The sequence below is a fragment of the Pteropus vampyrus genome, unplaced genomic scaffold (genome assembly GCF_000151845.1).
Source record: "Pteropus vampyrus isolate Shadow unplaced genomic scaffold, Pvam_2.0 Scaffold242, whole genome shotgun sequence".
Lineage (NCBI taxonomy): Eukaryota > Metazoa > Chordata > Mammalia > Chiroptera > Pteropodidae > Pteropus > Pteropus vampyrus.
The window spans coordinates 3227437-3236554 of record NW_011889023.1 but is presented as its reverse complement, the minus strand read 5'-3'; the positions used below and the strand labels follow the sequence as shown (position 1 = coordinate 3236554).

Sequence of the window (9118 nt, the reverse complement as noted above, 5' to 3'; positions counted from 1 at the left end):
TAGATTGTTGCCTATATGGAATGGTGGGTTTTCTGAATGAAACTAGTGCAAATATTTAAGAGTTGCATGTGGTTCCCAACAAAGACAGAGCAAGCAATTTTTTATGTCTAAATATGTTATTTCTGAGCCTTACAGGTTAATTTCACAAAATGAGGATATATGACAGTGATACCAAAGGAAAGATGATTATCACAGGCTAGTTTTAGCATCATTTTCTTTTTATACAATTGTATGTGAACATGAATATCTGTCTCTTCTCATTTATTGTATTTCACAAAAATAGTTGGCTATGTCAGAATTTATTATCCACCTCTTTTGCAAATGAGTTTGAGAGGGTATATTTGACATATTTAAGTCTTGAAAAATGAACAATAAAATATTTCATGTATGATATTTAATATCACATCAAGTTTCCTATTTTTGATTCTTTTATTTTTAGAAGATAGACTACATGTAAATTTATTGGTTTATTTGGACATTTTTGTTAGCTTTACAGCTCAACATAAACTAAAATTTGTGAATATATTTACTAAAGCTAATTGGAACAATCATGCATCTTCAATTAAAGTAACCCATCAAATTTAATAGGAAAAACTATGCTTGGATATTTCTTTTGCATGTTGCATAGCACTTGAGAAATATTACTTAAAATAATAAATATGTTTTTAGCAAAGTGAGTAACTGAATTTAACTTTATAAATATACAGTGCAGTAAAGTTTTAAATGTAAATATTAAGAGTATTTCCATCTGATCAACATGAAAATCTAAATACTGCTTGATAGCTTGATGTATATACTTTCATGTTTCTGAATATATAAACTGGAAATGATAACTTTTTTCCTTTTAAATTCACATTTTTGCAATTTAGAATTATACCAAAGGGAAAATATATTTGTGTAAATAGAAAGTAATATATATTTAAATGCATTAACTTCGCTTCAGCCTTTTATTCAATTTTTATACCTTACAGTTTACCTTAGCCCTAAATTTCAATGTGATTGGCATTACAGGAAATATGTACATGAGAAATGTCTCTTAGCAAGTAAGAGTGGCATATTTGTAAGAAGATTGTCTTGAAATACTGTTACACGAACTAAAATCTTAGAACTGCAAGGAATTCTTGCAACTTCTGTCATTAAGGCAGGAAATACCTCAATATTAACTTCACATCAATCAATTTGAACCAAACAGAAGGCAGAGTCATCTACTTACCCAATGTTTTTTGTTGTTAGAAATATAAAACTTCCCTTAAAATGTTCATATCATCTACAATCCTATGTAATTTTAAATGATCAGTTTTCCCAGTACTATGTTTTTGAGTTGAAATTACTTAAATTATTTGCCTTAGAGGGTTTCTTTTTACAATTTTAATTCTCTATTCTCAAAATCTATTTTTAATGTAATGTGCACATTCTACTTTAAATGCTAGAAGAAACTTGGAATTTGAGAACAACAATCATCCATTCTCGTTTTTTAAATGAGTTTCTGTAATGCATCAAGCAATGGAAAAATGAGAAAAATTACTTATAATTAAAGTTGGTCAAAATGATGAGTGCAAAACATGCCCTTGAATCTTTAGGTGTCCATATTCTACCTCTATTTTCTATTTCCATACATTCTAATAAAGCCAGTTACATCAGAAATACTGTTACATGAACTAAAATCTTAGAACTGCAAGTTCTTATTTCCCATTAAGAAAAGTGAATTGATAGCCTGGGTTTGATTTCGCTGAAAATCTCCATAAAAATTATATTTTACTGCAAAACGTTAAAAATATATACTTTTAAAAAGAATGATGTCTGCCTTTATACTTCAAGCCCAGGAAGGTTGAATGAGCACAGCCTTCACAGTTTGCGCTAAGCAGTATTTTCTTAGGTTGTTATAATGATGTTATTCTGCCTGATCCTAATGAGTTCTACAAGGTCAAATGCTGCCCTGACTGTGGTCTAAGTCTCTTTATCCCCAGTCATGCCCAACGTGCAGAAATCACTTCATGAGCATGCAAAAACTGCCCTAGCAAGTGAGAACAAGTGATCTATTTTCTGACTCCTGGTAAAATTTCCTTTTGAGTTTCCAATACCATCTTGTTATATAATCAACAGGTTTTATAAGGATTAAGAAACATATGCTACTGGCATTGCAACTAAAGAACATAACCAGTATGTAAGGATACAAACTAATATATTTTAAGTGAATACTATTGATCAGTCCAACACACTATTTGAATCCTAATAAATAATGTATTTGCTTCTATTTCTATATAAGAAAAATGGTAGTATCCTGGTTAGGAAAGTAACCTTCAGCCCAGCTGCTTATCCCAGCCTGACAGCCTCAGTGATTTATCCCACCAACAAGTTAATCATAAAGGAAACATTGCAGACTCTCCTGCATAATAAAACACTGGGAGTTATTCTACACAATTCCCTTTATTTCTAAGTGGCCTTAGCTTATTGTGACCTAATTCAGGCTCTCCCTGCTTGGAGTATTCAATTCATTAAACAAATCAGTCAACAATATTCTAAACACAGATTTTGGTGCTGCAGCTACATAACTGAAAATGTATGGTTCCAACATTCAAAGAGCTTATGGTCTACTGGCATAGATGGACAGTTAAAAAGGCAATTTCTGGGTAATGTTATAATTGAAGTAAACAGTGCAATGGGAGTGCATGAGAGTGTCTAGAAGAAAAATCTTGGGAGGAGGAAGCCAATCACTTGAATCACACACACACACACACACGTGATCTAGAAGTCCCAAAAGCTTTCTATAGTGACTGTCAGCTGTTCTCACATTTTCAGTCCTGCTGTTCACTCCTTAAGAGGAATGGCTCCAAGTTTTAAGCTGGTACAAATTTAAACGACTTGCCTCTTGTCACCCCACCCCATCCTCTTAAGATACAGGACTTGGGATATGGCAATAACTGAAAAAGATAAAAATATCCCAGCTCTTGTGGAACATTCTAGTAGAAAGATAGAATAAATAAAATGAAATATAAGATGGGATGTTAATAACTAATAACTGTTAAGGAAAAAATATATAGTGATATGATTAGGAATTAAAAAGCCAGAGCAGGCTGCCTCTGCCCACCCCCACCTACTGAGGTGCCCTGACGCTCTGCTCACTGGCAGTGTGTCCTAGCCAGCCGAGTGACCTTGCTGCACCTCCCACCAAGACCTCACCACAATGCCATCTCAAATGGAACACACCATGGAAACCATGATGTTTATATTTCATGAATTTTCTGGGGATAAAGGCTACTTAACAAAGGAGGATCTGAGAGTATTCATGGAAAAGGAGTTTCCTGGATTTTTGGAAAATCAAAAAGACTCTCTGGCTGTGGACAAAATAATGAAGGACCTGGACTCAAAATCATGGAGTCATTGTTGACCCTACATTTTCTCTTGACGAGAAGGCAGAGTGGGCTTCCAGAGCTTATTTTCACTAATTGCTAGGCTCACCATCACATGCAATGACTACTTTGTAGTATACATGAAGCAGAAAAGAAAGAAGGAGGAAGCACTGAGCAATTACTCCCACCCTGATAAGAATTCTCCCAATGAGTCAAGGAATCTCTCTGTCTCACAGCTGCCGCCTGTATAAGGATTTCATGAGCAGATTGGGACCCTTGAAATATGAACACATAAAATCCCACTCCTGTTTGACAAGAGAAAGAAAAGCTAATTAAAACCAGATAAGGTTTTGATTTTTATATTGTTTGCATCCTCTTGTCTTCAATAAACAAATTTCTTTTTTACCTCCTAAAAAAAAAAGCCACACCAGGAGAAGAAATGAGCTATGTGTATATCTGAGGGACGAGCACTCCAGGCAGAAGCAACAGCAGATGCAAAGGACCCCAAAAAGAAGCATGCTTAGAAGAAAGAGAAGGAAGCCAGTGTAGTAGATGAAGTTGATCAAGGAAGAGATGAGATCAGAAGATAATGGGACCTGTTAGGCCATTATATGGACTTTGACTTTTAGTGGGGATGCTTTGTGAATGGGGGGTGGGAGTGAAGTTGTGACATGGGCAGAAATATTGAGACTATTGAAATTATCCAGGCAAGGGAAGATGGCTGCTTAGATCAAAGTGGTAGCAAATTCTGCATATTTTTGAAGGTAGAGCTTACAATTCACTAAGCATTCTAATACTGGAAAAGAGAGAATGAATAGAGTTAACAGTGGCTCTATGGTTTTTGGTCAGAGTAACTGGAAAAATGAAGTTATCATTTATTGATATGGGAAAAAAACTATGAAGAAACAAGTTTTGGAGGAAAATTAGGAGCAGAATTTTGGACATGCTAATTATTATTTGCATACCAGAAATCTAATAGGAGAGATCAAGAAGTTTGTACACACAAATCTGGAGTCCAGAGGAGAGGTCTAGGTTGAAGTCTTAAATATTAGGATTATTGGCACATCAATGAGATTTTAAGCTTTAAGAATGTATGAGATCTCCTAGAAAGTGTATGTAGATAGAAAAGAGATGAGTTCTAAGGACTCTGCCCTGAGTATTGCTAGTTTTCATAGGGGATTACTTTAGGGTGATTCATACCATAGGGAAATGAGGAAGAACAGCCAATAAAGTAGAATGACAAGAAGAAGAATGTAGAGTCTGGGAATCCAAGTGAACAAAGTGTTTCCAGGAGGAAGAAGTGATTAGTTGTTTCAAATATTATTAGTAGGCCAGGAAAGATGAAGACTTAGAATTGATTCTGAGATTTAGCAGTGATCCTTCATATTAGACATGTTAGATAAATGATTTTGGCAAAAGCATGATCAGAGAGATTTCAAGTGAAAATAGAGGAAATAGACTGAAAGAAGAGGTAACTTATTCAAATGTCTTGCTGTAAAATGGGTGGGAAATAATAGGATTATAACTCAAGTAAGATGTATGATTAAGAGAGATTTTTGTTGGTTTGGTTGGTTGGATTTCTTAAATACCTAAAGAATATTTAAAATTTTACTGTTTTCTCTTATTCTCTTTGGCTTAATACTTATTGTTATTATTATTATTATCATTATTATTATTTTAATCCTTTTGTTTAATCATTTTGTTAAATTTTTGGTGGAAGAGAAGATAAAAACTGGTGTCAATATATCAATGTATCAGGTTTAAAAAGAAGTTTTGTTTACTGATTTTTAAAATCACTTTAAGAAAATCAATTCTTAGTTATATATGTTTTAAATAATTCTCCAGTTTCTTTTTTGTGTTTTCTTTCCAGAAGATTTAATTTCATATAGTTAATATATTGTCAAATCTGTCAGTCTTCTTTATGGATTCTGGGGCTTTTATCACATGCAAAAAGCCTTTCGCAATCAAAAATTAAGAAAAAATCTATCATGTTTTCTTTTAGAATTTTTCTACATTCAATTTACATATAAATCTTGGGTCATGGAGTACTTTATTAAGATATGAGGAAATAAAATCTTTAGGTTTTTGTACTTATGTTGTTTTTTTCTTTTTTTAATACCAAAACAGTAATTGTGTTTTCTATATTATGCAGTTCTCTGGATACAGTCCTGATGACAGGAATGCACTGACAGATATTATTTCCTCCACCCACTGAAATAGGAGTTTGAAACAAATTAAATTGATATACCAGTCTCTTACATTAACAATGCAGATAGCAAGGGACTCGAATGAAATTGATTCCATTTCCACCTGAGGTAACAAAGCAAATTTTATGAAGATAGTTGTATTAAACTTGAATTTAGAAGAATGGGTAGTATTTTGAAACATCAAGAATGAGGAAGTTATTTCTCAGCAAAATGAACAGTTTAGAGGTAGAAAAATGAAAAGTGTATTTATAATATGGTAAATTTAAGGACCTTAAATAAGTACAGTTGATAGCATTTATAAATTTAAAAGTCAACTAAAGGTTAACTCAGGGGAGTTTCAAGTAATATGTCACACTTTAAAATAGCATAAGAAATTTGTTTCATCATAAAATATTTTAAGGAAACAGGCAAGTGAACCTCTAAAGAAAGTGAATTGTCAGCAATTACACGAGGAGCAGGATTTTCTGAAAATGACCCAAATACACACTTTGACAAGAAGCTAGCTGAAATAAGGATTTCCAAACCACTTCTTTTAGCCAGAAGGGTTAAACTGAAGTTAGTTGCCTGTGAGATAAGTGCCTTCCTCCCACTTCCCGCCATCCTAAGCAGATAGGACTGTAACTTCACCTGTACCCATTGTCTTCAAGTTCAAGACAGCAGTGACCCTGCAGTGGCACACAAACCTACAAGCACACAGCTTCAGCTTCTCTTAGGGAATAATGAGAGTATGTTAAACTGTGTCTTCTCTTGTTTTGCTCTAAATTTCACCAATGGAGTCCATTCTTCAACCCATCTGTGGAATGGTGAGAAATTTATCCTGAGTCCTGTTCTAAGAATGATCTTTCCAGATCCAAGCCAAGCTCTCAGGACACAAAGTCAAGATGGAAGAAGAAACTCATCCAATTTTTTAGGTGACTCACAGTACAGTTTGTTCAAGTAGACAGCAAACCAGTGAGAAACACAAACTCACTTGTCCATGAAGTCAGCTCAAACAACAGACTTATAGCCTCTATGCTTGTTTTCTACCCTATGATTCTCTTTTTTATTACAAACAACACTTTTAGACAGCACAATACAAAACAGTAACAAAAAAGCCAGTCACAAATGGACACAGTGCTATCCCTGGGAAGGAATAATCCAAACCAAGAATCACAATACCCAAAGAACTAGTTCTAATCAAAAAGTTTCACCTTGTAAATCTAAATTATGGATATACCTTTTAGAAAAGCCAAAGAGAGATTCTTAATGCCCTTATCTAACCAAACACTGAGCAGAGATCCAGGAGTCTGATGAGAAAGCTTACTTTCTCTGGCTTGGTCAGAACTCTCAAAATCCCAACTGCAGCCTCCACAGTGAATGGGGAGTCCTGACTACTCCATCCTCATCATCAAAACTCTTGGGAGAAAACTTTCCCTCTGTCAACTTATGCCCAGTTGGTGAGGGCTTGTAAATTAATTAAAGACAGATTAACAGGATGTATTGCAATTCTCTAGAGAAACAGAACCAATAGGATTGATTTATTGGCTGTTTAATTATCTGATTGATTATAAAGAACTTGCTTATTCAATTATAGAGGATGACAAATCCTAAGAACTGCAGTTGGCAAGCTAGAAGCCAATGACATAGTTCCAGTTCAACTCTGAAGGCCCAAGAACCAGGAGAGCCAATGGTGTACTTCCAGTCGGAAGGCCGTAAAAAACCAATGTTCCAGCTTGAAAGCATCCCTCTTATTCAGGGAAAAGTCAGCCTTTTGTTCTATTCAGACTTTCAACTGATTAGATGAGACCCCCCCAAATTAGGGAGGGCAATCTGCTTTACTCAGTCAATCAATTTAAATATTAGATTTATCCAAAAACACTTTCACAGAATAATGTTTGACAAATATCTGGGCACCCTGTGGCTAAGTCAAGTGGACACATAAAATTAACCATCACATAGGAGAAAAGTTTAATTCACATATATGTGGGAACACTCTATAAGGAGGGACTCCTCAAATTGCCAGGAGTAATGGTTTATATACCAACTTAACAAAAGGGGCGTGATGGTTTAAGGCTTCAGTGGAAAAGTATGGAAGTTTCTATTTGGCTTATTTATACAATTTTTCATCCAGGTACTGATATGGGGCGGGGGGTCTCTTTCCTCTGGCTTCTAGTTCCCCCAAAGGGTGATTTATGGCACCTGAACTCCAACATCCCAGTGCTAAGGATCAGTCTTTTCTCAAACAGTAGAGTCCTTCAGAGTGGGGTTTCTGGCTCTGCTTAATTCAGTAAAGGTAAGTTTAAATAAAGTTTCTTTCTGAGATTGCTGTTTTTTGAGATGTTTTTAGTTTAAAGCAATCCTTATACTATTCTGGTGGGATTTTGGTCCCTTTAATAGCAAATGTACTTGCCTGTTAATATTTATGTAAGGAAGCTGATATTACATTTTGAAAAAAATGTTTTTGTGGTAAAAATTCACTGACCCTTAAACTGTATTTAATATGAGCTAAGGCATTTTGGGTTTAACTAACATTTGCCTCTGTATACATCTCCAAGCATGTATCACACTATTTTTTAATTATTCAAATACCTATATAATACTTTGATCTGAAAAATTGGTATGTTTCTATAATCAGAGATTGTTAAATTAGTAACTATATTGCTTTAAAATTCCAGTTAACATCTCCTTAACTTAAAACCTCACCCCTAGGTAGTGGCAAAGCTCAGAGTCATGTCACAAGATTTTAAACTTCAAAACAGGGCAGCCATTTGCCCCAACTTCATTCTTCAGAATATGTTCACACAGGTAGAATTTGATTAAATGAATGTCATATTCAAAAAATAAGAAACTAAAACATTAGCCTGAGGGTTATATGTGAAAATGGGCAAGAGTCAGTTTCAAGCCATTACTTTGATGGAAATCTCAGGTCTGTCTTTCTCATAAACTGATACCACCTCCACCTTCTACCCACAGATTACCAGTTGCCCACACAGCCGCTTCTTCCTTTCTTGTCCCCCATCAAAGTAGTACTAAGACAATCATATGATCCACTCTACCCCAGAAGTAATTGGGAACCTTATGAAAGAATTATGAAGACACCATAATGTACTTCTCTGAAGAACAGTGAAGACAAATTCACTGAACTGCTTCAAAGAACTATTTAGATTTTCAGACAATAGCAAAAAAAGAACATTAATTAAACTGTTTTTGTTTCTTGCTGGAGATGTTCATTACTTGATTTGGGGAGTAGAAATGAATGAATGAATGAAGGAAGGACTGAAGCTGTAAAAGGTTAATAATCATAACCACTATAATTTATTCAGGCTACTACATGCTAAACATTATTCCTGAGAAAAACACCCTAGGAACGAGGAAGCTGAGTTCAGTTGCCCAAAAATACATACCTTTTTCAGTGGAGAAAAGCTAGAATAGAAATCTCATGAGCCCCTGTTCTAGTGCTCTAACCGTATTAGCACATTGTTGGTACTAAATATTTGTTTGCAGGGTCTATAATAACTAGAGAGTGCTTTTGAATGGAAATTTGTATAATAGATATCATAATAAACTTTTGCTACATTTAAT

At 34.6% G+C, this 9118-nt stretch overlaps 1 pseudogene; it reads left to right on the top strand.

The window, feature by feature from the left end:
* The first annotated feature begins 3184 nt into the window (after positions 1-3184).
* Positions 3185-3601, top strand: LOC105301554 (annotated as a pseudogene).
* The last annotated feature ends 5517 nt before the right edge of the window (positions 3602-9118 follow it).